Here is a 12,195-nt window from a genome sequence, read left to right on the forward strand (position 1 = left end):
CAATAAAAAAAGTTGCAGAGAGTTTGTTTTTCTCTGTCAACTGAATTGCAGTCAAAACAATTCCTCTTGCCAGCAGTAAATTTGACATAGGAACCTAGGAGTTTGATTATACCCCTCTCCAGATCTATCCAAGGCTGGTAGCTAAATATATGGTTGCATACCAGAGACTGGGCATACACAAACTCACATGCAGAAGTTAGTGTGCAAGGAGTATTTATGCACACACATAATTATTCAAGGCAAAATACAGAAGTAGAAGAAGCACAGTACCAAAAGCCACCATGAAACACCTCCCAGCTGCAAAACTAACACACAGTTGGAACATAACACTACTGGAAGAGGAAAGACTTCTGCAATTCACTAAGAGCATCTCAAAAGCCATTGGGCAGAAGTTTAACATTACCACAGTCATTACACAAATAGAAAGGCTTATCCTAAATAACAACATCTCAACTTGCAGAGGGTTGGGTGCAGGGAGAGAAATAGAGATGGGACCGAGTGTGGATGTCTAAGAAGCATGTTCCATAGCATGGATTCCACTACAGCAGGGGTGGCCACCTCCCAAGAGACTGTGATCTACTCACAGAGTTAAAAACTGGCAGTGACCTACCCCCTTTTGGGGGGAGACAGTTATCTACCAGTGATCTACCGCAGACGTCCAGTGATCTACCAGGAGATCACGATCTACCTGTTGGGACGTGCCTGCACTACAGAAAAAACTCTGCCTACACCTCAGCATAGCTTCTTTGCACTACTTCAAAAAGTGCATTTGCAAAGCAGGGCACATGTGCACACCCAACACAAATTAGCACGCAGGCACTTTGTGAATGAGGAAGAGCGTTGTGAGCTACCACAAGTTCTCACTTCAGGGCCCTTATGAGATAACCTGGGGCAGCTTTCAGCAAGCCCTAGATGATTTGGATTACGGTTCCCATCAGCTCCAGCCTGCGTTGTTGTCCAAAGCCTACGCAGGACACCAGGCTAGCAAAGGCTAACTTAGGGCAAGAAAGGGAGCACTTTAAGCAATCTCATGAGGATTTTATTTGCTCTACTCACCTAGTAGTGAGCTACTCAGTGAGACAGAAGTGTGGTGAGGAATGTCAGCAAGCGACAACATCCAGAAACCCTTGTGAGGAAACCCTGAGTTGACTGTATTGCCTTCCAAAACCATAAAATACACAATCGCTCATACACACCATCCAACTTCTAGGCCAAGCCCAAAGGTCCTGTCTGTTTTAGTTTTGATGAAGTGGGTTAGAAGGAGCACAGCAGCAGATTTGCCCCCCTTTTGGCAACTTCCACACCCTTCAAGCTAGCTTTGCTTTAGGCACTTGTAAGAGGGCCAGAACATGTGCACAGAAAAACCTGCATTTGAACACTGCATGGGTGACAGAGGCCAGCCAACTGTTGCAAGGTCAGCCTGCAATAAGCACTCATTCATATAAAGCGCCCAATAGCACAGTCGTAGCTCCACGTCCCCAAACACAGCCCTGAAAGGGCCCCAGAGGTGCCTCCCCTTTCCTCCACCCGCCCCCCACAAAAAGAAAGGGCTCAAGAGAAATTTGTTTCGGTTCCGTAAGATGCTTCTATAGTCAGGCCTTTGTTCCACATGTACACGCCCTGAGCTTTACCAGAGGATGCAGGTGTCTGCGGCCCCCCGGGACCCTTCTGCCCCCTTCATTTTGCTGGAGGCAAACCTAGCCAGGAGCTGCCCCCACAAAGAGATCAACCACAGCTCCTCGGTGCATCAGGTGGGAGGGGTGTGCAAGACTCTGAGCTCGGGGCAGGAGGGGGGGGGATGTTTGCAATTTCCTGCCCCAGTTCGAGGAGAGAGGCCTCTTGTCGTTTCCTGTGGTTTGGGGCAGGGAGGGGAGAGATAGTGAACAGTCATGTGATGATCTCTCTCCCCAAGTGGGAGGAGACGCGAGGCGGGCTGTGCGGCAAGGCGTCTATAAATGGGCCAAGCACTGGCACTTCCATCTCTTGACTTCAGCTGGCGACTGGTCTCCCCGGCTGGCCCGGTAGATTGCAAGCGACCCAAGAGGTAGACTGCTGTGGGATGACAGGATCCCTGGGTGGGGAGTTGGGAAGAGCGGGGCTACTTGACTGAAGAGTCCTGGGTTCTAGCTGGGAATGCAGGAGGGCAGGAAAGGGCTGTGCAATGAGAAATAAGGCGGCGGAGGCTCTTGGAGAGAACACGCTGCATCCATGTGCTGGGTGGGTGTTATGCTCTAGGACTCCTGGAGTTCTATCATCATGTCTAGGAAGGAACAAGAGAAAGAATGAGGCTGGTGTTTGGGAGACGGAAGGATGGGGATCTGGGCCAAAGCTAATCTTAGTCCGTCTTCTGGTTTGAAGAACAAAACCTGTATTTTTAAAGAGGGGCATGAGGAATTGGGAGCATGCGGGGGTGTTCATCGGCATGTAAGCTATTAGTCCTAACTCCCCATCCCCCCTCCTAGACAGGCTTAGACTGGGAAGTAAGAATAGGGAAGTTCCAAAAGAAGATGTCACACGGGTGGCTTATGCAAAGGGGAAATATGGCGGCTGTGCTCAGTCAGTGGGTGCACACTCATGCTTATTCAGGCGCTGTGAAATTCCAACATGCCTGCCCTCTACTGATAGGAAAGAAGATGAACACCTCTGTTCAAGAGAGCAACAGTTGATTGACCTTGCAGCCATTTTCCTAACCTGTCCTCCTCCTCTCTCTGGTTTTTAGGGCAGCTCCTTTCTTGCAGAAATGTGTGGAGTTTGGCAGGAATGCCCGTCCCAGCAGCATTTGACCACAAGCGTCTCTTTGATGAAACTTGAGCTGGTCTGGGATCATTGCCTGGGGGTCTGGGAGGACAGTTCCACTGCCATCGTGAATCTCGTTCCAAGAGATGTCTATGGACCAAGACAGTTGGTAAGGTACGGGACATGGAGATCCTTTCCCCACTTTTGGAATCTAACAGGGGTAAGGAGGAGGGATAATAAACACCATTTCAGGTTAGTTTCCATTTTAGAGCATGTGGATAGTGAAGATAAGGCCTCCTTCATGCTGTGCCCAAGACGTACTTACAAGCAGTGCTCAGAAGGAAAGCCGGGGGGAATTTTGCACAAAGGTGTTCAGGGTTGTGGGGCAAGTAACTAATGTATGAAGGATTCAGTCTTAACCCCAAACAGGAACTTGCTGAAGGGGGGGGGGGAGAGAAAGTAAGAGATAGAAAACAGGAAAGGCAAGAGATACAGCGTATAGATCAGCCTTCGCCAACCTAGTGCCCGCCATCTAGGCAAATGAAAGCAAACAGACTCCTAATGTCCCCTGAATACCAGTCACTATATTAAAAAACAAAACCTCATTAAGTTCTCTGTTAAACCAAATGGGCTGCATCCAACTAAGTTCTAATCAGAGTAGACCCACTGAAATTAATGAACCTAAATTAGTCATGCTAATTATATTCAATGTGTCTGCCATGTGTAGGGCGAACATTGGATACAACCACCCCAGCTATTGTGGAAGGAAAGCTCCAACTGTTTCTCTGTTGCTCTCTTGAAATCAAAGGTATAGCCACATATTATTGTATTAAACTGAACAAACCATTTTGCATCTCTAATGGGGAAAGTCTGACAGCGCAGTCCTATGTGTGTCTACTTAGAAGAAAGTCTCATTAAGTTTAATGGGCCTTATTGCCAGACACATGAGCGTAAGATTGCATCCTAAAGATTTTGAGCAGTCCAATTCTCTGCCTGTTCAACTCAGAGTAAGTCCCAACTGCATTCAGTGGGGCTTACACCAAAATTACATACACACAGGATTGCTGTCAAATTGAACAGAAAGCTAAACATAGACACAGCCATTTTATGCTGCTTATTACTGAACTGATGCTACAATACTATGGAATTTTACTCAGGAGTAAGTCCCACTGAAATCAGCGAGGCTTACTTCCAAGTAAACCTGCACACAACTGGGCTCCAAGTAACTGGTTCTTAAGACCTGTTTTATTGTTTTATATGTTTAATCTTAGTTGATAATCTATTTACCCTGCCAATTTATAGCAGTATTTCCTTAACTTATAAGACAATTCTATGCAGATATATTAAAAGGAAACCATTACACTGTATATAAATAGGTAAACTGTTCTATAGGTTGGGTTAAAAAAAACACAACACTCCTGAGTTGCCAAGTTTGCTGCAGTTAAGTTGCCTAGTTCTTTTAGAACCAAAGCATTGCAAGACTAAGCCATTTCCACAAAACCTGTAGTTTATTCGAGATAAAACCTAGAATAAATTTTCCCACCCCAGCATATTCTCAAGATAGTTTTGCAGAACATGAGCCCTTCTCAGAGTGTCATACATGACTGGGCCTTGTGTTCAATATGGTGCATTACAACCAGACTTCCCCACTTTGTAGCCTACCTGAATCTGCAAATTCTGTATGGGAAAGGAGATCCCAAGAATTTCACTTAGTGTCAGAGGCCCTTTTTCCTCAACCTTCACCTCTTTGCTCTACTAAGATCTACCAGGGTGAAAAGCAGGGTCCTCCTCATTGTACTCCAATTCTGCAGAATTCTCTCAGTTAAGAGACCTGCCAAAACTTCACATTATAACATTTTTTTAAAGGACAGTACTTAAAACGTGTGGTTTTTTTTTAAAAAAAATTGCTTAGATTAGAAATACAATGGTTGTTTTAACGGGCTTGGGATTGCAGCTTTGTCCCTTTGGGATTGGGAAGGAGGCAAAATATTTTTAAAAAATACACTTTCATGTTCCTTATGGTAGGCTATATGGGCAGGGATCTAAGGAGTTACTTTGCCTCGTGCAAGGCATCTGTACTGACCTAGTTTTACATTTTAACACTTGCTGCTCACACGCGAGCACACACACAAGATCCACCGGCATTACATTTGTCTCGCCCATTAAACTGGCACGCAGCCCGCTAATCACTTGCATGTTTCTAGCAAGGAGGCAATTATTAGATGTATTCAAATTATTCAACCATGCAACTAGCTGGCACCAACTAGTTTCATGGGCTATTGGATCCTAGCCTTGAAAACCTTTAAATGTTTATAATTCTGAAACTCAGTGATGTGTGCACTACAAAAAAAACAGAACTATAGCTAACCCACATGTAAAATTTAAATTAAATAATCATAATATTTGGTGGACCGGCTTGAAGAAGAAGGAGGAGGAGGAGAATTTGATATATAGTTATAGAAAGCCTCTACCCAGAGAATTTCCTCGGTCTTCAAGGCCAATTGCTCATCTCTCTTAAATTTCATCAGAAATAGCAGAGACCTACTCCAGACTTGATGAGCCACACACTCCAGTCTCCACAACATTTCTTTCTTTAACTCTCTCAGGAAATAAGATTTTTGGTTAAGGGGTTAAATACTAAAAAAAAAGCAATGCCAAAAAATTCCCCCTCAGCTAGTTTCATTAAAATGCTCTACTTAGTTCCCTATTCAGTTCCCTATTCCCTAGTGAAAAATGGTTGAGCTTTTCTCATAAAGCCACAGGAACCACTAATACAATGTCCCCCAGTAAACTACCCTCTAGATTTAAACATGTGAGACATAAATTCTAAGTAGTTATAGCACAGCAGAACATAGGATCTGGAGCAGCGAGGGAAGCTATCTGGCAATCTTTTAGTTGAGTTATGGAATTTCAAAAGTAGGATACCTGCGTTATGCCCTCCGCTCCTACGTTGCGTGAACCACAACACACATATTTTTAATATCAATTCTCGGAGCCAGCAAAGTCACAGAGGTGGCTGGGAGACAGATTCTCTATTCCAAACTTCCCCAGGCTTATTTGCCATTACGATTATGAATAGGTCAGTCACTCTCAATGTGCCCAGCACTTTAAAGAGCAGCAACCAAAACGCCAGTCCCTGCCCCAAGCAGGTTACAATCTAATATCTGACAAAGGGAAGGGTTGAGAGTGAACAAATGAAAAATATGTATCCGGCTTATTTGTACGCACTTAGCTCCAAGATATGGGGATTAAGGGACCAAGCCAAATGCTTCACAAACAATGTGAGTTTTGAGGAGTGATTTGATAGAAGGGGGGGGGGCGGACTTCTCATAGCTGTGCTGGGAAGGGAGTTCCAAGCACAAGAGACAGCAGAGGGGAAGGGTAGAAACTGGATTATGGTAGCAAGAGTCCTCTGGGTGGTGGGATAAAAGAGGATGAACACAGAGGCATTTGCTCTGTCAATGCTTTGTTTGCCTTTTACTTTGGGCTCAGAACATCCCCGTAGGAGAAAGAGGGCAGACTGAGGGCATCAGCATGCCATCAATTGCCACATGAAATGGGTTCTCATTTGCCCTTTCTTTAAAGGCAGCCAGCTCCAATGACCATCTGAAAATCCGAACCACGTGCACTCATTTTTGCTTCTTTCAGTTTTTATCTGTGCATATACCTTAAATGAACTTTTACCTTTCTGCAGAGAAAGAGAGGCAGGCCCTTTTCCCAAACACAATGAAAGGAACCAGGCATGGAAGGAAGAGAAGGATAAAGGCAAGTAAGTATTTGCAGGTGAAAAGGAGCTTTAAAATATTTACTGCAATATTTTGCTGAACCTGCAAGATTTGAGTCTCCTTCAGTTTTGTTCCCCGCTTCCTAATGCAGAATTAAGCCTTATGTAGTCTGTGAGCCCTTTGGGGAAGGAAGGATGTTTTCTAATTCTGTAAAAACTGCTGTCTCACCCAAAACCCACAAGGCAGGGTAAGTCAAACCTCCCCTCCTGCTAGTATCTCTCTGTTATTTCACAACCAGGGAGCTGCCAGCGGGCGGGCGCAGGGGAGATTAAAGGGGGTGGGCAGGGGTGGGGACCAGCTCACAAACAGCCAGCGACAGATGAAGAAGACGCCGAGAGCCAACCCATGACCAGCAGCTGCACTTTATGGACAGTGGACTCATCCATAAAGTAGAAAGCACTACTAAACGCTCGTGTCCAAGTGTAGTGTTTCCTACTTTATGGATGAGTGTACTGTGAGCAACGGAGGCAACAAGGAGAAGCGGAGACTGGCACAAGACCAGGGAAAGGGTGGGGTGGAGGGAAAGGGAAGGCGGAAATGCCACGTGGCCGTAGACAGGAGGGCATCATGGTTGAACACACACACACAGCCGGACTGTCACTCAAATACAAATGCATCTCTTTCCCCAAAATATAGTACATGACACTCCCAACAATAATGCTTGTAACGTGTGACTCGTAACTGAATCTAAGTAGGAGGTAGGGGTGGAGAACAAGACCTGGGGAGAAAGGCCCATTTATTGGCACCAACTAAGGATGCTCAGAAGTTATTCTGCCAATACCCTCTTTCCAACTTGGCTACAATCTGTGCATGATACCTTCTAACCTGCCACACACCCCTACCTGAATATGCTTTTAGAAAGTGGAAGGGTTTGGGAATTTGCTGGGGGCAGAGTAGGGGGCGAGTAAAGTATCACATGATGCTTGGTACATGTGTACGGAAGCTGCCCATACATGTGCAAACACCCCACGACCAACATACCCTTAAAGACCTTCGTTGTTTGGGTAACTGTCTGAAGGTCACTAGCTGTGATTACGCGCTTGAAAGGAGAGGGGACAGATATTACAGGATGTACTGTATGACCACTTGCATCATGAAAATAAACTTTCAACACAGTTGCATCTTTGTACTTATTCACAAGGGTGGGGGAAGCTGGTCTTGGCTGGAGGGTGCGGGTTGGAGAGAGAGAAGAAACAGCAGCAGAATTTCACAAGTGTATCTCATTTTTGAATTTTCACTTAAGAATCAGCACTACAAACTTTGCCAACCTATGGTGTAAAAATTTTGGCTTGGCTCCAGAGCAAGTCACTCCAATTCTGATGAAATCAGTGTGGAAAGTTACTCATGAGTGACATCCTACTGGTTTCACTGGGAACGAAGTTGAATCAACTTACTCTGGATTCAAAGCGTTACATGCAACCAATCCACTAATCCACGTACTGCTGAAAGCATCCTACTACTAAAGCAAATTCACAGCATCACCGCATGATACAGGCAAACGGGCACAAAAAATGAATCAGACAACACAGAACCAAACTCTGGGAGTATTCTGCTCATCACTCCAATCTCATGCACTGAGATTCTTACTTTCCATTTAAAACCAGTAGCCTAAGGCAGGGGTTTCCAAACTGGTCAACAAGCTTCATTCCACATTGTGACACTGGATTTGTGGTTTAGGATGGGAGACAGCATATTCATCACATTAAATATCAGCACTGGTTCTTAATTGTATTTTATTGTTTCTCATACTTCTTATTTTACAACCTGAATTTTATGGAATTCAGATTGTAATACAATATGTAAGAAATTAAAGCAACTGTAAAAATACCTTTAAAAATAAGCATCCGGCACAGTGCATTACAGCTGCTATGGCAGGCAGAAAAATAATTAAGTAGTCTGCCACGATCCTAAGCAACTATCAAGTGGTCCATGAGGGAAAACACTTGGGAACCACTGGTCAAAGGCAAAATAATGGAAAAACAGGGTAAAAACAAGGTGGCAGTTGCAAGTAAAGCATGGACAGGGAATCTGCAGCACTTCAGATGTTTCTGGACCAAACTCCCATCAGCCCAGAGCACTACCCATGCTAGCTAAGGTTGCTGGGAGTTGGGAGTCCAATGGTAACATCTGGTGGGTCACAGGTTTCCGAATTCTGTAACAAAAGGATCAGAAAACAGGAAGGGGTAGTATTTTACCAGAAAGGCCGAGAGGAATATTCTGTTCCACTATTTTGAAGGTCTTAATATTGCACTCAGCACTCACACACACACTTTGGAGCTACTTAAAGTCTTGTATGCCCTGAAACCCAGGCCAGGAATTTCCTGCCATGGGCTCCTGAAGGGACCCTCAATTGGCCAGTGCTGGGTTGGGACAGCCACCCCCACCCATCCTTCTGGGGTTAATGAAGACCTGTCTGTCCCATGAAAAGGCAGTGAAGACTAGGCCAGGAAACTTCTGCTGTCAAGCTTTGGAAGGGACCGTCATTTGGCTTCAGAAAACACTTGTAATTTCAGAGTTACAAACCATGACGGGTGCCTTGATTTGTTACCATGTCACTTATTATACACACACTTATTTAGTTTATAATATAGAATTCCATATGTACAGTCACTTCAGTCAGGAAACCGGTAGTTTTATTTCATCTCTTGCTATGCCCTTGAACTTCAACTGTGTTCCAACTCCTGCAATTCCAAGTTAAGACCACCTCTCTGAACCCAGAAACAACTCCTTCACAGTGGCAAATATCCCCTTTTTAGAGGCAGTGGCAGCAGCCCAGCCTTGGGTCCATTCCAGTCTGGCTTCAGACCTGATCACTGCCTTGGTTGCCCTGGCTGATTGTGTCTGTCACAAGAGAGATATGGAGAGCAGTGTGACCTTGCTCATTCTCCTCAATCACCCAGCAGCTTTTGCTAGTGTTGACCACAGTATCCTTCTAGAGATGGGGGACACCATGCTTCAGGGGTTCCACTCCTAGTTCCAGAAAGTACTTATGAAAGGCCACTGTTCCAACACCATGCAAGTTATATTGTGGTATCCCGCAGTGTTCCATATAGTCCCCCCCATGCTACTTCGCATCTGTATGAAGGCTTTGGGAGCTGTCTTCAGGTAATTTGGAGTGAAGTGCCATAAATATGCAGATGATACCCAGCACTCACTCTCTCTCCCTGTGCATGTTCCATCTGAATCAGGAGCAGTGGTTGAAGTACTGGACCTGCGCTTGGAGGCAGTGATGGGCTGGATGTGGACCAATAAACTAAAGCTGAATCCTGGAAAGAGCAAGATGTTATGTGTCTCGAGTTCTCATGTCTGGGAGGTAGAGATGGCTGGCCTAGACAGTGTTGCCCTCCCTTGGAAGGAGCAGGTCCACAGCTTGGCAGTGTTCCTGAATTCAACCCTATCACTGGAGGCTCAACTGAGTTTGGGGGGCTAGGAGTGCCTTTTTCCAGCTACAGCTAGTTCACCAGTTATGACCCCTTTCGACTAAAACTTGGGACACTGCACTCCATGCTCTGTTAACTGGCTGCCCTTGGAGACTACCCAAAAACTTCAAGTGCTACCAAATGCAGCAGCCAGATTATTGGCTGAGGTTCTATTTAGATCTCACATAACCCCATTTCAAAACAGCTATACTGGTTGCCAGTTCATTTCCAGGCCCAATTCAAGGTGTTCACAGTAGTGTTTAAAGTGCTAAATAACTGGCCCTTAATACCTGAATGGCTTCCTCCTTCCCTACAGGCACTGTCAGGGGTTAGGATCAGCAAAGTGGAGACATACTGTTTGTTCTACCGCCATCAGAAGCTCAGGGTGGTGATTGCCCTGGAGACGGCATTCTCTGTGGCAGCCCCTGAATTGTGGAACTCCCTCCCCAGAGATGAGTCTGGTTACTTCATTATATAGCTTTTAGTGAATGCTGAAAGGACACCTCTTCACCCTGGCACTACAAACTCTCTCTATTTATATTATATTATATTATAATTAATTATATTATATTATATTATATTATATTATATTATATTATATTAATTATATTATATTATAGCACACACCATCTTATTCCTGCAATTACAAGTTCTTTTAAACTATTCCTGCATTCATGCATTACAGTGGACTTGACCAGATGACCTTTGGGGTCATTTCCAAACCTAGAATTTTATGATTCTGCGTTTTTAACATTGTGCTTTAATTGCGGTAACCTGCCCTGGGACCTGAGTGTGAAAGGAGGAGGAGGAGGAAGAAGTTGGCAAGACACACTGCTTTCTGTTTCATTCTGAAAAGCACAGCCCGTTTTAAGCTTCACTGGCACAGCGGCGGAAAATGAAAGAGAAACTGAAGTGCACACAGCAGATGAGAAGGGGGGAGGCAATAGGAAGGAAACTTAACATTTTAGATTTGGGTTGGCAGAAGGATCTTCCCTCCCACCCCCACAAGTCATGAGCTGAGGCCACAGCTAGCCTGTGAGCTCAAGGGGGCTTAGGCCTTGTGTCTCCAAGGCAGATAATTTCAAAAGTTTATTCTGGCATGGAAGGTATTTCAAGTGTTACATATTCGTTTGTGATGCGGCATCACAAAGGCTCCCCTTTGTGGAGCAGGAGTGAAGAGCCCTTTCGAGATGACTTGGTTGAAAGCCACAAAAGATGATAAAGGAGGTTAGAAGGCACAAGGACAAAATAAACTGTGCTTGCTTAGTCTAAGAGGGGGAAATCAATGGGAAATAAAACGCTTTTCTTTATCTAGGAAGGAGAGGCATTGATTGGCTAGCTGCAAGTTGGCAATTTGAGGCTTGTCACAAGTTGCCCCAGCAGCAGGATTACCATGAAAGAGCAAAACAAACAACCATGTTCAAAGTACAGGGAAGCAAATTTAGGAGAAGTGTTTAGCAACAGCTCTCCCAAGACCAGTGAAGCTCAACAAAGCACAAGATCTCGAGAGGCAGGGCAGGGGAGAAAGGGAGCATTGTTTGGGGTATGTACCTTTTTTAAAAAAATTAAAAAGCACTTTGAAAAGAAGAATAAAGGGGAAGAGGGTGGTGGTTTTAAGCTTTTTTTTTAGCAAAGTGGCCAGGACAAGAGGGTACACAATCTGAACAGCTCCACTGGCAAGAAATGCATTTTCCTTTGTAAAGCAAGACCAACACACTAGCCTGTGCAACAGCAGACTCTAGCGACTATTATTAGGCATGACAGCAGTGCTATTTCCTCCACCACCACCACCACCCCATCTCACCCTTCCAACACATTTACACAAAAAATCTTAACACGCTCTCTCTTTTCAGTCAAGGAATGGGTTTGAGGGAATTTAATTTGTGATGTAAGTGACTGAGAGCACCTGAACCATGTTGTGGCTGCAAGGAATGAAAACTCACTAGGCAAAAACAGTTCTGGCAACCATCTGGATCCAATACAACCAGTCAGGGTACAAATATATGTGGATTCCTATTTCACTGTAATCAACATTATACGCCTATATCAAATTTTGCAACTGAATCCACAGGAAAGAAAGCAAATCCTAATGTTTCCCATGTCTGCAACACTGGGGTACTTCTCATTTCTTACACTCTTACTAAATTTTCAAGAGTGCCCTATTTTTGTCAGGCACGCTTGAGAACTTGCTCCAAAATAAATGTGTCTTCCATAATGAGATGCAATGCCTTTACTAGTTTTCCCTTTAGAAATTT

At 44.7% G+C, this 12,195-nt stretch overlaps 1 long non-coding RNA gene across 2 annotated transcripts; it reads left to right on the forward strand.

Annotated features, from left to right (window-relative positions):
- The first annotated feature begins 1,985 nt into the window (after positions 1-1,985).
- LOC310662404 lies at positions 1,986-7,639 on the forward strand. 2 transcript variants are annotated; one of them, XR_014504281.1, is made up of 3 exons: positions 1,986-2,044; positions 2,720-2,905; positions 6,431-7,639. It is a non-coding gene; the product is annotated as an uncharacterized lncRNA (long non-coding RNA). The 2 variants fall into 2 exon arrangements; XR_014504282.1 differs by lacking the exon at positions 1,986-2,044 and having other exon boundaries at positions 2,268-2,905.
- The last annotated feature ends 4,556 nt before the right edge of the window (positions 7,640-12,195 follow it).

The sequence above is a fragment of the Podarcis tiliguerta genome, assembly GCF_965153285.1.
Source record: "Podarcis tiliguerta genome assembly, chromosome: 13".
Lineage (NCBI taxonomy): Eukaryota > Metazoa > Chordata > Lepidosauria > Squamata > Lacertidae > Podarcis > Podarcis tiliguerta.